This window comes from Mustela nivalis (genome assembly GCF_964662115.1).
Source record: "Mustela nivalis genome assembly, chromosome: 8".
Classification (NCBI taxonomy): domain Eukaryota; kingdom Metazoa; phylum Chordata; class Mammalia; order Carnivora; family Mustelidae; genus Mustela; species Mustela nivalis.
In genome coordinates this window covers 112,327,099-112,344,045 of record NC_139027.1, presented here as the reverse complement: position 1 = coordinate 112,344,045, position 16,947 = coordinate 112,327,099, and positions in this window count along the sequence as shown.

The window sequence follows — 16,947 nt, the reverse complement described above, 5'->3', positions numbered from 1 at the left end:
GAAAGTATAGGACACCGAATAAAATTTAAATTTCAAGCAAACATTGACTTGCTTTTTAGTGTTAGTATGCCAGCGCTATATTTGTGACATATTTATGCTAAAAATTATTCATTATTTATCTGAAATTCAAAATTAGCTAGGTGTTCTGCTTAATCTGGCAAACCCAGCAAGAGGGATTTCATTAGTGATTATGATGGACTGACAGGGACATATCCTGGCTTCCATTTTCTAGATAGCACACAAGCCTCCTGGGTTCTTGGGCAACACTAGGTGAGAGGAAGGGCTCTCCTCTAATGACTGAGATATATTTTCTACACGTTGGACCAGATGAAGAGTCAGAGAAAGATTTAATTGATTTTAAAGCAAAAAAATTATATACAATAGGATACTATGCAGCCATCAAAATCCCCCAAATCTTGCCATTTGCAGCAATGTGGATGGAACTAGAGGATATTATGCTAAAAGAAATAAGTCGATCAGAGAAAGACAATTATCATATGATCTCACTGATATGAGGAACTTGAGAAACAAGACAGAGGATCATAGGGATAAGGGAGGGAAAATGAAACAGGATGAAACCGGAGAGGGAGAGAAACCATAAGAGACTCTTAATCTCAAGAAACAAACTGAAGGTTGCTGGAGGGGAGGGGGGGTGGGGGGAGGAGTTGGCTATGTGATGGACATTGGAGAGGATATGTGCTGTGGTGTATGCTGTGAATTGTGTAAGACTGATGATTCACAGACCTGTATCCCTGAAACAAATAATACATTTTATGCTAATTAAAAAAATTAATTGGCATTTCTCAGACATTGAAGAAGTCTGACTAAAGATGCGTATTTAATATAACCATAACCCCTCTTTATTGTAGACATATTTCCTAGGAGATATAAGGCAAGGTATTTGATCACTTTCCTATAGGAAAATTAGGAGGTAGAGAGAATCCTGAAGGTTGCTTTTATTTTTCCTCAACAAGACAAGAGGTCATTGGTCATGGTCTGAAAAGAGATTGAGAGACTCCTGGTGCCTTGTTTCTAAATGAGATAATGCCTGCTGTCACCAGAATGCTATTGGTTTCAATGGAAAGTGGGCTTTATAATTCTTCTCTTCAAAGAATGAGTGTGGGTTTTGTCTTACAAAGTGTATGATGTCATGTAAATGTACAGAAAATGCATTAAAATCAGAAGGATCACATTCCCATGAAGAGCTAAACACTGTTACGATTCTGAGGGAAATGGTTTACCCTCTCCACATATGTCTACCCACATAGGGAAAAGTACTAATACAAGATGGTTATGAATGTGACCCACTAAACCAACCATGGCTCACACTTTCATTTGCAAGAGGGCAAGGGACAGTATTGGATGAACCATTTATTTCTGGGATGGAACACAGCTGCTAATGGGTCTAATGGTTTGGGGAGGGACCCGGGACAGGAAGTGCAGGGACAGGAAGTGCAGAGGTATCCCATTCAGGCCAACTTAAAGGTGAAATCTAGGCAGGCTGATTATAATGTTCCAAGAATCAATTCAGTCCAGACAAGAAGATTAACATTCCTTCCCTGAATGACACTATACGAAAGGCTTTTTTGTGTTTTATTATTATTATTATTATTATTATTATTATTGTTGTTATTATTTTTAAATGAGCGACAGCCTTCAGATCTTGAGTTTAAAAGCCTGATCCAGACCTGAGTCATTGGCACCACTCCCCAACTCCTCTGTACTGCAGGTGTGCTGCAGGTCTCCTTCCAACTCACAGTGAACCCTGCCCCCTTTGCCTTTCTCCCACCTGAGGATAGTAAAATTGAAGCAGATCCGCTCAGGGTGGTATAGCTTCAGGCATATGAGCTCCTTCCGGGGCTCTTTGAGCTTGGAAGCAGTTTAAAGGTAGGAAGGTTTGAAAAGTGAACGAATTCCCAAGAATAAACACATTTCAAAGGAACCTGAATGAGGGACTTTGTTTTTGCAGAGGGTTTTTTTTTTTTTTTTAATGACGTTTGCTTACTTAATGTAGTAACTCCTTGAACATATTGCCTTGTATGATATAATTTATTTACATAATTCTGGATTGGAAAATTATGTGCAAATCCAAAGAAAACTTCTGGAAAGAAAAAAACTTAGTTTTGTGAGGATTTTAGAATGGAATTATATATGCATATACGTGTGTATTCATACTTCGTATATGATGTGGTAGTGGGTAAGACCATATTTCTAGCAACTAACAGTATTTACAAACAAGTAATTGGGGAACTGGGAAGTGATTGCCTCTCGCCAGAGAATTGCTTTGAGTTCTTCAAATATTGCATTAATTGACCCTTGGGCATAGAGTCCAGTTATTATTTGAAAGAAGCATGTTTAAATCCAGAGTTAATGTCAAACATCCTAACTTAATAAAATAATTCACAGATGATTTTTTTTTAATAAATAAATTCCCTTTTTTCTAAAAAAAACCAAAAATACATACGTACATACATATATTTTGTCCTAAAATCCTCATAAAAATAAGTTTTGTTTTTGTGTACATATATGTATATATTATAGGTATGCACACATATATGTACATAAACAGGTATAGGTTATATACATATATAGATATAGAGAGATTTGGATACAGGTATTTGAAAAATAGAGCAAAAATAAATTTATATCATGAGTAATTTCCAGCTTATTTTAATTAATGCCAGATTATTTCCTATGGATTCAAAAGAAGATGGTAGTTTGTGTTTGTAATAATCCCAATTCAATTTTTTGCTTTTTTTTTTTTAAATTTTATTTATTTATCAGAGAGAGAGAGAGGGGAAGAGAGAGAGCACAGGCAGACAGAATGGCAGGCAGAGGCAGAGGGAGAAGCAGGCTCCCTGCTGAGCAAAGAGCCCGATGTGGGACTCGATCCCAGGACGCTAGGATCATGACCCGAGCTGAAGGCAGCTGCTTTACCAACTGAGCCACCCAGGTGTCCCAAGTTTTTGCTTTTTTAAGCATTCAGCTTTTGCAACACTGACATTATAAAATAGGGGAAGCTACTGAAGTACTGAACAGAAGAGTTGGTAACTCATAGCAGAATCCTGATAAAAGAGGTTAAGGAAGAGTTTACTATAAAGTACTCATGAAAGAAATTGAGGAAGACACAAAGAAATGGAAAAATGTTCCATGCTCCTGGATTGGAAGAATAAATATTGTGAAAATGTCTATGCTACCTAAAGCAATCTACACATTTAATGCAATTCCTATCAAAGTACCATCCATCTTTTTCAAAGAAATGGAACAAATAATGCTAAAATTTATATGGAACCAGAAAAGACCTCGAATAGCCAAAGGGATATTGAAAAAGAAAGCCAACGTTGGTGGCATCACAATTCCGGACTTCAAGCTCTATTACAAAGCTGTCATCATCAAGACAGCATGGTACTGGCACAAAAACAGACACATAGATCAATGGAACAGAATAGAGAGCCCAGAAATAGACCCTCAAATCTATGGTCAACTCATCTTCGACAAAGCAGGAAAGAATGTCCAATGGAAAAAAGACAGCCTCTTCAATAAATGGTGCTGGGAAAATTGGACAGCCACATGTAGAAAAATGAAATTGGACCATTTCCTTACACCACACACAAAAATAGACTCAAAATGGATGAAGGACCTCAATGTGCGAAAGGAATCCATCAAAATCCTTGAGGAGAACACGGGCAGCAACCTCTTCGACCTCTGCCGCAGCAACATCTTCCTAGGAACAACGCAAAAGGCAAGGGAAGCAAGGGAAAAAATGAACTATTGGGATTTCATCAAGATCAAAAGCTTTTGCACAGCAAAGGAAACAGTTAACAAAATCAAAAGACAACTGACAGAATGGGAGAAGATATTTGCAAACGACATATCAGATAAAGGACTAGTGTCCAGAATCTATAAAGAACTTAGCAAACTCAACACCCAAAGAACAAATAATCCAATCAAGAAATGGGCAGAGGACATGAACAGACATTTCTGCAAAGAAGACATCCAGATGGCCAACAGACACATGAAAAAGTGCTCCATATCACTCGGCATCAGGGAAATACAAATCAAAACCACAATGAGATATCACCTCACACCAGTCAGAATGGCTAAAATCAACAAGTCAGGAAATGACAGATGCTGGCGAGTTTGTGGAGAAAGGGGAACCCTCCTACACTGTTGGTGGGAATGCAAGCTGGTGCAGCCACTCTGGAAAACAGCATGGAGGTTCCTCAGAATGTTGAAAATAGAACTGCCCTATGACCCAGCAATTGCACTATTGGGTATTTACCCTAAAGACACAAACGTAGTGATCCAAAGGGGCACATGCACCCGAATGTTTATAGCAGCTATGTCCACAATAGCCAAACTATGGAAAGAACCTAGATGTCCATCCACAGATGAATGGATCAAGAAGATGTGGTATATATACACAATGGAATACTATGCAGCCATCAAAAGAAATGAAATCTTGCCATTTGCGACAACATGGATGGAACTAGAGCGTATCATGCTTAGCGAAATAAGTCAAGCAGAGAAAGACAACTATCATATGATCTCCCTGATATGAGGAAGTGGTGATGCAACATGGGGGCTTAAGTGGGTAGGAGAAGAATCAATGAAACAAGATGGGATTGGGAGGGAGACAAACCATAAGTGACTCTTAATCTCACAAAACAAACTGAGGGTTGCTGGGGGGAGGGGGTTTGGGAGAAGGGGGTGGGATTATGGACATTGGGGAGGGTATGTGCTTTGGTGAGTGCTGTGAAGTGTGTAAACCTGGTGATTCACAGACCTGTACCCCTGGGGATAAAAATATATGTTTATAAAAAATAAAAAGTTAAAAAAAAAAAAAGAGTTTACCTTTTGTGCATCCTGGAAAGAGAAGTTCCTTCTAACTGTGTAGAGAAGTGAAAAATAGGAGAAGGGAGTCTCTCTTTCTAGAAGAGTAAGAGTGACTTTTTAACTTTCTAAAAAATGTGTTCATCTTTTTTTTTTTTTTTTTTTTTTTGGTCACCTAAAATAGGTATAAGCTCCTTTATTTTATTTATCTAGTTGGTTATCCCCTAACTTTACCTATTGTTTTTTTTTTCTAAATCTCAAATTTTGTAAATTTAGGCAGTGAGACTGGGATAAAGGAAATATAGGAAAGATTGGGGTGAAAATCAGGTGAACTTTTCAAATATAAATTAAGCTGTGGAGCATATTAGCTAAAATGTCAAGGCCAATAGCACAGTGAGACTGAAGACCTTGGTTTTCTAGAGAACGTGCTCTGCCAGTCAGTTGCTAAAAGAATTCACATTGCTAAAGAGAAAACCAGAGGATCAGTATAGACATTGTACTATCCAGGTTTATCCTAAATTTTTAAAATATTCCTTTTTAAAATTACTATCTCATAACTGACAAACATATTCCTGGGTAACAGAAACCTAATTGCCAATGAGAAAGCATTCTGCTGAAATCTTTCTTATTGAGAAAGTTGGGTTTGGTGGGGTGGCAGTGCTTTAGCCTATAGTCCATAAGAATAACTATGGGGCTTTCAGAGCACAATATATAAAAAAGTAAGTGGTTTTCTTTCTTTTTTTTCTTTTTAAGGTTTATTTATTTTTGTTGTTGTTGTTGTTATGTTAGTCACCATATAGTACATCATTAGTTTTTGATGTAATGTTCCATGATTCATTGTTTGTGTATAACACCCAGTGCTCCATGCAATACGTGCCCTCCTTAATACCCATCACTGGGTTAACCCATCCCTCTACCCCTCCTACCGCCTAAGACCCTCAGTCGGTTTCCCAGAGCCCATATGTCTTGTGGTTCATCTCCCCCTCTGCTTTGTCATTTTCCCATTCCTTCTCCTAATGTCCTCCATGCTATTCCTTATATTCCACAAATAAGTGAAACTGTCTCTCTCTGCTTGACTTATAATTCACTTAGCATAATCTCCTTCATTTCCATCCATGCCAATGCAAATGGTGGGTATTCATTCTTTCTGATGGCTGAGTAATATTCCATTATATATATAGACCACATAATCCTTATCCATTCATCTGTTGAAGGGCATCTCTGCTCCTTCCACAGTTTGGCTATTGTGGACATTGCTGCTCTGAACATTGGGGTGCATGTGACTCTTCTTTTCACTACATCCGTATCTTTGGGGTAAATACCCAGTATTGCAATTGCTGGGTCATAGGGTAGCTCTATTTTTAACAGTAATCAGACAACAAAAAGAAATATATAGTATTCAGGTTGTCAAAGAAGAAGGCAAACTCTCTCTCTTCACAGGTGACTTGACACTTTATAAGGAAAACCCAAAAGACTCCATTCCCAAATTTTTAAAACTCATGCAGCAATTCAGTAATGTGGCAGGATACAAAATCAATGCACAGAAATCAGTTGCTTTCCTATACACTAACAATGTAACTGTAGAAAGAGAAATTAGGGAATTGGTTTCATTTACAATAGCACCAAAAACCATAAGATACCCTGAAATGTAAAGGATCTATACTCTAGAAACTTCAGAACACTTAAGAAAGGAATTGAAAAAGACACAAAAAGGTGGAAAAACATTACATGCTCATGGATTGGAAGAAAAAACATTGTTAAAAGATCTATGCTGCCCAGAATAATCTATACTTTCAATGCCATCCTGATCAAAATACCAATGGCATTTTTCAAAGTGGTGGAACAAACAATCCTAAAATTTGTGTGGAACTAGAAAAGACCCCAAATCACCAGGGAAATGTTGAAAAAGATAAACAAAGCTGGGGGCATCATGTTGCCTGATTTCAAAGAAGTGACTTGCAAATCAGGTCACTGGCTATACTGATTTTCTCAAACCCCTTGAAGAAGTTTAGCTTAGAATGAGGTCTCGTTTATTTTTTTCTGTATATTGATTTGACTTTCATCTAATCTTCCCATTGTAAATCTAATTGAATTAAGCTACACCTAGATCCCATAGTTTTTTAATCGTTGTCTATTCATCAGACATAGAAAAATATTTTTAATTAGAAACTTAGAAATTACCTGTTCCAGATATGATTACAAGTAAAGACAATCATCTAGTGACTTGTTCTCAGTTTGGTTTGAGGAGATAATATTGCTAAAACACTCTGGAAGCTTCCAGAGTCACAAAGGGTTTTCCACAGGAGTCTCTGTCTAGAGGTGGATCATCCATTGGTAACCTCCTTCTTCAATAATTTTTTTCAAAGTTTCATTTCCCATGTCAGAATTCTCACCCGGATTCTTTCTACAATAGCTATCTCATACACACAGAAATAATAGCTGGTAGCATTTCTGATTCTGATATTGGAATAGGAATAACAAAAGTAATGAAAGCAGATTAATAATTAAAATAGTCTTTATGAGAGTTCATTCTTACATGAATCCAGCCTTTCTAGAAATCCAGTAAAATGAGAGTGTCATTCACTAGAAATTATCTACCAGATGTCTTTTTGGGGTTGCGGGTAGAGGAAGTCATGAAAGAGAGTAGAGAACTAGATTTCTATAAGACATTGTGGGTTTCCTTTGAACTGTATTAAAGAATATATTCATGTTACTACTAGATTTCCGGCTCTCCTAGAGTATCCCAGCAGAAGTAGCACACATATTCTTGCTGGAATAAGAGTATCAGATAGGAAATTCAAAGAGAGAGTTGAGAAATGTTGAGAAAGAAAATCACTAGAGCTCCTGAGGGATACAGAAATTGTAGAAAAAGATGAGCTACATTTTTTTCAGAAGTGCTCTTATAGGTGGCAAAATGTGCACCCTTTAATAATCCTGAAGGGGAACAAGTACTTTTAAATTATATTTAACGAAGAACTGATGTTTCTATGAACAGGATTATAAGGTGAGGCTGAGGTATTTGGCATACCCTGATTATTTGGGTTACATAGACATATTCTGTAAGCCCACATGGAATGTGAGATTTGTGAAAATAAGTTTTATCTTTTCTCTTTGCGTCTTCATGTCCTGTTGGTTCGTGCTCAATTAGTGATAGTGGACTGACTTCTAAGCCTGTCATTTAGATATAGTGATTCTAGGTAAAATCCCTAAAATATCAACAATAGTAATAGTAACATATTTGTAGGGTATTTTACGGTTTATAAAATGCTTTCTAAGTTTATTATCCTTATAATGCATACCTTTATTTCCGCCTTGCAATATCTTGGAGGATCTGCAAATGTCACCCTAACCAGAAAGCATTGTCTATTCGGTTAACATGAACTCACACTAAACTCCAAGTTGTTTTTGAGTCCAAATAGAACTATCCTTAGGTGGGTAGATGGGTAGTGGTCTTCTTTTCTCTTCCTTTTATAGCCATCTTGTCAATCTTTGGCTCCATCTGGTGGAATATTGTGAGGTCATGACCGTAGGCATCCTTGTTTTCTTAAACTACCTTACGGGGCCAGTACTGTGTCTTTATAATCCTCCAAGGAAATAAAAGTAGGTCTGTCAGAATCTGAAGATTGGATTACCTGTTGTCTCTTGCTAATGTCACTGCCTTGAAACAGAATGTCTATTTTGCAAAAGACTTCTTCCCAGTAGAGTTAAAGAAGAAAAGATACACAGGTTCAAAGAAAATCCCACCCTGCTTAAAAAAATAACTTATGCTGTTCTTTTATTTTCCTCCTTCCTTCACTTGACCATAAAAATATCTTCCACGAAGTAGGGAGGGAAAATTAAAACTTACAGTCTGAAAAAGTGAAAGCTATACTGACTTTCCCAAATACAAAAGTTAAGGAGGCAGAGAGATAGACCAAAGGACAAGTGTTGGGATTGTACATGCCATGTTTATAACATGTATATTACAGTATTCATAACAAACAAATAGAATCTTATATTATGTTTCAAAAATATACATTTTTATATATTTTGAATGTCTTAAATATTATACAGTAAAAACTTAAATAGAAGAAAATCTTCTCAAAAAGGACAAAAGAAAACCAAAATCAAAGAGCAATAGTAAAGTGAATCTATTTAATATAAGAAAATAAATAACAAAAATTTTTAAAAAGTTGATAAATTCCACCAGCATCAGAAAATATGTGAAGAAGTATACAGAGAACATAAGATATTTTTATTATTTAACTGTCAGATGTATCTCAATAGCTTTTTCCCCTGACATTTACTCTACTTATAGTTTTATACAACTGAATACTGGCAGAGTCTTCCATCGGCCACTATCTGACTGCATATATGCTTCAAATATTATTTCTCCTCCACTATCCATGTAGACTTAGTACCGGAAGCCGTAGGATGGATTCATGGCAGAATTATGACCTTTGGCCCTGAAGCTTGGGACCAAAACCAGTGTTCCTAGAAGTGACTCCTACACCAGAATTCCAGCCACACATTAACAGTGCTTGAAAGTAACTGCAAAGACACGCCTGTATCTTAGTATTTTCTAAAATAAAATGTAACTCCCAACTCAGCTTTCAATTACCCTCATTTCCCAGGTCCCTGTGGCCCTGCAGGGGCACCCAACATGAGAGGAAATATGATAAAGTAGTTGGAAAGGAAACAGTGTCAATTAATTGCAATTAAATATCTTGTTTCTAAAAATGAAAAAAAAAAAAAAAGAAAAGCACATACAACTTTCATGAGACCCCTGCTGAGCCTTGAAAGGGTTTGTCGAAGTGAAGGACCCTGAATTTAAGCTTCATACACTTTATGACAAATCTATCTTTGGTTGCCTCTAAAACACCTTAACTAAAGAGGTTTATTTCATGTTGGCTTGATCATCACTGTCTTTTGGGGGTCTCATTGGGGGTCTCACTGATCCTCAATTTCCAGGTTTGTATTAGGGTTATTTTTGAAAGTCAGTGCTTTGCAGTAATGCACCTTTTTGTTTTTTCATAACCGCCCATTGCTATATAGGAGAAAGACTGTAACTCAGCCAAGACTTCAAGTGTTTTCTGTTGCTGCATTTCCAAAGTTTGGATATGGCTATTGGAGAAGAAAGTATGACTCATACGTGACAGCAACTGGGTTATCCACATAGTAGTCCATGTTAATGATGGCCTGGCTTCAGGCAACAGTTGAGCATGAAAAGCATTTCATGTTCAGCACACACTCGTTTTCCTCTATTTAATAGGTTTCTATTTTGTCTTTTCTCCTTCCCACTTTCCTTCCGTCCCTCCCTCTCAGGCAATAAATAATGTTTGGTCTGTCTAGCCTTGGCAACCATTACTCTTGATCCTACTGGTAACTTACATTTCTGGTATGTTTTAATATTATCAAAACACTGTCTGGTTCAGTTCTTATCAACCACTCTACAGCCACTTCTTCTTTTGATGGTTGGAGGAAAGGTTCATCCTGTTCTAACCAGTTGTGGAACTTCCCACACTTAGTATATAGGAAGTAGTCTCATTATGGAAGAAGCAGTAAGAGACTGTGATTTAGAGTGATAAGCAGTGAGAAATCTTGTGGATCTTTGAGAACCCCAATAGGTGACGCCCTTTGGGACTAGGACTTTTAATTTCCATGTGATTTCTTTTTATTATAGTCAGTTAGCCAGCATATAGTACCTTATAAGTTTTTGGTATAGTATTCAACGGTTCATTACTTGTGTATAGCATCCAGTGCTCGTCACAACACATGCCCTCCTTAATACCCATCACCCAGTTGCCCCAACCCCCAACTCCCTCTCTTCCATAACCCTCAATTTGATTCCTGAAGTCCAGAGTCTCTCATGATTTGTCTCCCTCTCTGATTCTGTATGATTTTTTTTAAAAAAAATAGACTTTGGGTGGTTTTTTTGGATCAGTGTAAAGTTCACAGAAAAATTGAGAAGATACAGAGATTTCTTATAAAACCTCTGCGCCCACATGTGCAAAGACTGCCCTAATGTCAATGTTTCCCAGCAGAGTGGTACATTTATAACAACTGATGAACATACAATCACACATCATTATCACCCACAGTCCTAGTTTACATTAGGTTTCACTCTTGGTGTGTAGTCTATAGATTTGGACAAATGTATAGACAGATATTTACTACTAAACTATCAGTGGCTTCACTTCCCTATAATTCTCTGTGCTTTTCCCAATCATCCCTCTCTACCATTTGCCCTCAACCGCTGGAAACCACTAATATATTTACTCTCTCATAGTTTTGCCTATTCCGGAATGTCATATTTCTGGAATCACATAGTATGTAGCCTTTTCATAGCAGCTTCTTTTACTTATTAATATGCATTCAAGTTCTCCTATATACTTTCATGGCTTGATAGCTCATTTGTTTTTAGTATTGAATAATATTGCACTAACTGGGCATATACCACAGTGTATTTATCAGTTCAACTACTGAAGGACATCTTGGTTGCTTCTAAGTTTTGGCAATTAGAAATAAAGTTGCTGTAAATATTTGTGTGCTCCAGTTAGAATGGCCAAAATTAACAAAACAGTAAACAACAAGTGTTGGAAAGGATGTGGAGAAAGGGGAACCCCCTTACGGTGTTGGTGGGAATGCAAGTTGGTGCAGCCACTTTGGAAAACTGTGGAGATTCCTTAAGAAATTAAAAATAGAGGGGCGCCTGGGTGGCTCAGTGGGTTAAAGCCTCTGCCTTGGGCTCAGGTCATGATCCCAGAGTCCTGGGATCGAGCCCCACATCGGGCTCTCTGCTCCGCGGGGAGCCTGCTTCCTCCTCTCTCTCACTCTCTGCCTGCCTCTCTGCCTACTTGTGATCTCTGTCTGTCAAATAAATAAATAAAAATCTTAAAAAAAAAGAAATTAAAAATAGAGCTATCCTATGACCCTGAAATTGCACTATTGGGTATTTACCCCAAAGATACAGATGTAGTGAAAAGAAGGACCATCAGTACCCCAGTGTTCATAACAGCAATGGTCACAAAACTGTCACCAAAGTGTGGAAAGAGCCAAGATGCTCTTCAACAGACGAATGGATAAAGAAGATATGGTCCATATATACAATGGAGTATTATGCCTCCATCAGAAAGGATGAATACCCAACTTTTGTATCAACATAGACGGGACTGGAGGAGATTATGCTGAGTGAAATAAATCAAGTAGAGAGAGTCAATTATCATATGGTCTCACTTACTTGTCGAGTATAAGGAATAACACAGAGGACATTAGGAGAAGGAAAGGAAAAGTGAATTGGGGGAAATCAGAGGGGGAGATGAACCATGAGAGACCGTGAACTCTGAGAAACAAACAGGTTTTTGGAGGGGTGGGGGGTGGAGTAATAGGTGAGCCTGGAGGTGGGTATTAAGGAGGGCACGCATTGCATGGAGCACTGGGTGTGGTGCATAAACAATGAATCCTGGAACACTGAAAAAATAAAATAGAATTAAAACAAAACAAAAAAAAATGTGTGCACAGAGTTTTGTGTGGACATCAGTGTTCAGATCAATTTGGTAAAACAAGGAATGGATTATATGGTAAGAGTATGTTTAATTTTATATGGTAAGAGAATGTTTAGTTTTATAGATTATAATTTAGTAAGCCAAACTGTCTTTCAAAGTGGCTATATCATTTTGTTTTCCCATCAGCAATGAGTGGGAGTTCCTCTTGCAACACAACTTCACCAGCATTTGGTAGTATTGGTGTTTGAGATTTTGGCCATTTTAAAGGGTATGTATTAGTATCGAATTACTGTTTTACCATGTGACATTAAAAACAAACTTGCCAGGTGGAGAGCCATCACATTTCGGGAGATACATGGCTTGTCTTGTGGTATTTCCAAATCCCTTTGCTAAAGAGAGAGGTTTCTTTTCTTCCCCTGCCACTAGTTATACCCTAAGGGCCAAATCACTGATATCATTGGATTTAAATCTTACCTAGATTAGGAAAGAATTGGGATAGGTTTCCAACCATGATTGCCCATCATATAATCACCAGAGAAGCTTTTCGAAAGTATTGTTCCCCAGGTACCACAATGTACTAAGTAAATCAGAACCTGTGAGGGTGAGGTTTCGGCTTAGTATTTTTACCTTAAAAATTCCTGTGATATTCTAATATGCAGCCTTGTTGAGTCTTGCCAGTTTAAGGATAATGTCTTTTAGTCCTTAAATTTTATGGCCATAAAATCCTGTACAATCTCCATTACATCCTCTTTGGTAATATATAGCTGAGCCTTGGACAATATAGGAAACAAGGAATGGATTATATGGTAAGAGTATGTTTAATTTTATATGGTAAGAGAATGTTTAGTTTTATAACGGGACTGGAGGTTAATATCACCAACACACATCCCCACCAGCCTGGAGTTGAAATCAGTGTTTAATTTTTGACTCCCCCAAACTCGACTACTCATAGCCCACTATAGACTGAAAGACTTACCAATAACATGGATAGTTGATTAATACATATTATATGTGTATTATAGTATTATGTCCTATATTTTGATAATACAGTAAGCCAGAGAAAAGTATGTTATTAAGAAAATTATAAGGAAAAAAATATGTGTATAGTGCTGTATTTATCAAAACAAGAAATCCATGTGAAAGTAGACCTGTGCAATTCAAACCCATATTATTCAAGAATCAACTATCTAGGGGCACCTGGGTAACTCAGTTGGTTAAGTGGCTGCCTTTGGCTCAGGTCATGATCCCAGGACCTTGGGATCAAGCCCTGCTTTGGGTTCCCTGCTTAGTAGGGAGTTTGCTTCCCCCATCTTATTCCCTCTGCTTGTGCTCTCTCTCTTTCTCTTTTATGCTGTCAAATAAATACATAAATAATCTTTAAAATAAATAAATAAATAAATAATCTTAAAAAAAAAAAGAAGAATCAACTATTACAACAACCAGCTAACTGGATGTCCATTCTCAGACACCACTGTACAAGTCTTTCAATTCCAAATTTCTTATTTCTTTATGCAGCATCATATTATCTTCGGCTTTACTGTTGAGGAGGGAGTGGAGAGTTATCGAGTGGAGTTATCGATCCCTTAAGGTCTCTTAAACATACACTTTCTATGGAGAGATAAATGACAATTTATTTAGAAGAGCTATAGCTCTGTTTGATGAAAAAAAGTCAATGAATTTAGTATTTCCTTACCTCATGCACACAAAATAAGATTGGAACAGGGTGAATTAATTACCATGGCAAATATTACCTTGTTACCCTTTAACACAGCTGTGTGGTACTGCTATAAATGTGTGTGTGTGTCCAGCCAAGGTTAGCCTCCAGTACTGCATACCAATAATTTGTTTCTCTACCAACAGCATCTTTCCCAGACATTTGGAAGCTATCCGAAAATTTTTGCTTTTCTCCTTTTGGCCCTTAGACATATATTAGATAGCATTCTAATTACAAAACCTTGCAGCCAGCCTTTGTATGAGAAACTTGATATAGTCTACCAGTAAATTTCTGACCTTTCCCACCCACTCACTTATCTGCTTCTGCATAGTTTGTTCTGTCTTTGTTGTATCTATGAGAAAATAAATTACTTTTTTGCTCTGCATTGCTTTTAATTCCTCCTACAGCCTCAATCATGTACCCATCTACCTTTTCAGAGCCTTTGATTTCATTCATTCATTTATATCCTGATGTGACTCAAGATAAATCTATTTGTTAATCTCCAGCATCTTACTGATTACTGCCACTTGGTTGTTTCACTATCACCTCAAGAAATAGCTCCAAAATTCCACTCCATTCTGCTTTTACTGTGGCCCAAACTGGGGCAGATACAAGAAACAAGGGTCCTCCACTTAGCATCTCTTATTGGTCATTAGATATACAAAGATGCATGTGGCACAGCCCTTACCCTTGAGGAACTCACAGAACACTTTGTTAATTAGGCAGATAGGATATATGATATATATTTATCCTACACTCACCCCTGTACACAGTTACCAAAAAAGTAAACAAGCAGTATAAAGTTCTGGCACACATTAAAAACTAGTGATGTGCTATTTGTTGGTTAATGGAACATAATAATAAAAAAAATTTAAAAAGAAAATTTCAAGCATACACAAAGGTTAAAAACAAAACAAAACAAACAAACAAAAAAGATCTGGCACATGGTAGGCATTCCATCCTGGTACTTACGCGGCAAAAAGTGAACTCTAAGTGAAACTTTTAATTGTTAAAGAAATTCCAGGTAGTGACAGGTAGTCATTCCTGGTAGGCAAAGAGCACCGAGTAAATGTGGAGCATGCAGGCTTGTAGAAGGAAGGGTTTGGGAGGTAGTGAGCAAGTGTCTAAATTTGTGGGGAGTTCCTCCAGATCTTAAGCATGACTCACTCACTAATCTCCTATAAACTAATTCACAACGAGGTGTCAATGGCTTAATGATACCCCTCCTAGGACATTAAAGGATTTTTTTGAGATGAATGTTTCCATTTAAAGGGCTACATTTCTAATGTTGGGGGTTTAACATCATTTCTAATGTTGGGGGTTTAACATCAGATGGTAGGATGACTTGGGAGATATTTGAGGATGGAGGAAACTTTAAGCATCATCACGTAAACCATACCACAAAAGCAACTGGGGCCAGCCCCAGTGAAAGATGACCTGATAAAATGCTGTTGATTTTGGAGTTGCTTTGTTATTATTGTTATTGTTATTTTTAGCTGTTTGGAAATTGCAGTGCTTCTATGGAGAGGTGGATGAATTTTAAAATAACATGGTAATTGTATGTGAGTATGTGTACTTGTGTGTGTTACTGTGTTTGTGCCCTGGGGCGTCCTAGGTGAAGGGCTCCCTTGAAAAATTCGAAACAAATAAATAAAATGAGAGCTGACCTAAATTTTTGCCTCAAACTGGAATGGAGTTCAAACTTTTGAGGAGGATCAAAAGCTTGATTAACTGTTGTTTATTTGTTTTTAAAGGCTTTGCTTCCCTCCAACTCAAAAAAGTAAAAGTGATCAAACACTACGCTCTGAGAGAGACTCTTGTCTCAATATTTCCAACCGGGTTGAAACCAGAAAGTACTTGTGAGGCAACTGGGAAACCCAAGCGACTTGCAGCCCAAAGTCCAAGATTCAAGGGGTTAGGAGGAGTTCAGCTACATTTTATGTTGGCATCCAAGGAAAACACAGCAGTACTGTTGTGTTCAGTGGAACTGAGATCCTAGAGGGCAGAAAACATCATTATGTGAAACAGAAAAAGTACATGTACTTGTGTTTTTCACCAATGTCTGAAGAAAGCACATTTATTGATTGGTTAAAAAGTAAAAAAAAAAAAAAAAAAAAAAAAGACCCATGGGATGTGCTGAGACCTGTGGGTCAACTTGAGGCAGCTGGTGTAAAACAAAAGCCACAAGGGAGAAGTCAGGGGACTTGGAAGTGAGTCCCTCCTCTCACAGCTGTGTGACCTTGGGCATGCTGTGTAGCCCCTACAGAACTTGGTGTTTGAATCTGTAAAATATTCACTTTTTCAGAAATACCAGTGGCCTATCTTTCATGACGCACTGAAATAGTGGTTTGGATCTTTCTGAATTGGGTAAGAACCAATTGTACCCTTGAGAATAGTAAAATTCAGGAGGGGGACTTAAGACACATACCAAAATCATTTTTCAAAAGAGATTAAGAGCTATGAGAGTTTGGGGAAAAGAAAGGGTCATTTGGCTTAACTTCCATGCTTTGGAATACTTTATGAAAATAGAATTGAAAATAGGTAAAGGTTTTGGCATAGCAGAATTCACTGGATGGAGGACATTTCAAATACAGGTAACAACTATCTAGAAAGGGATCTTGACAAGAAAAAAGTAGAACTTAGCATAGCAAATAGACAAGATTGGGTACATGAACTGAAGAAAGATCAGGCGATAAGTTTGGAAACATCATTGAGGCCGAAGGATGGATGTTATTGGATCCCAAGCCGCTCAGAATTTATTTTATATGGAGTGTGGGGGGTAATTTGGAGTTTGTTCAGGTGTATGAGTAATTATAATCTTTTATCGAGATTAAATTCACAATATGTGGTAAAGTGAATTAGGAAGAAAAGATAATAGAGAGAGACTAATCAAGAGACCATCATATCAGTGTAGGT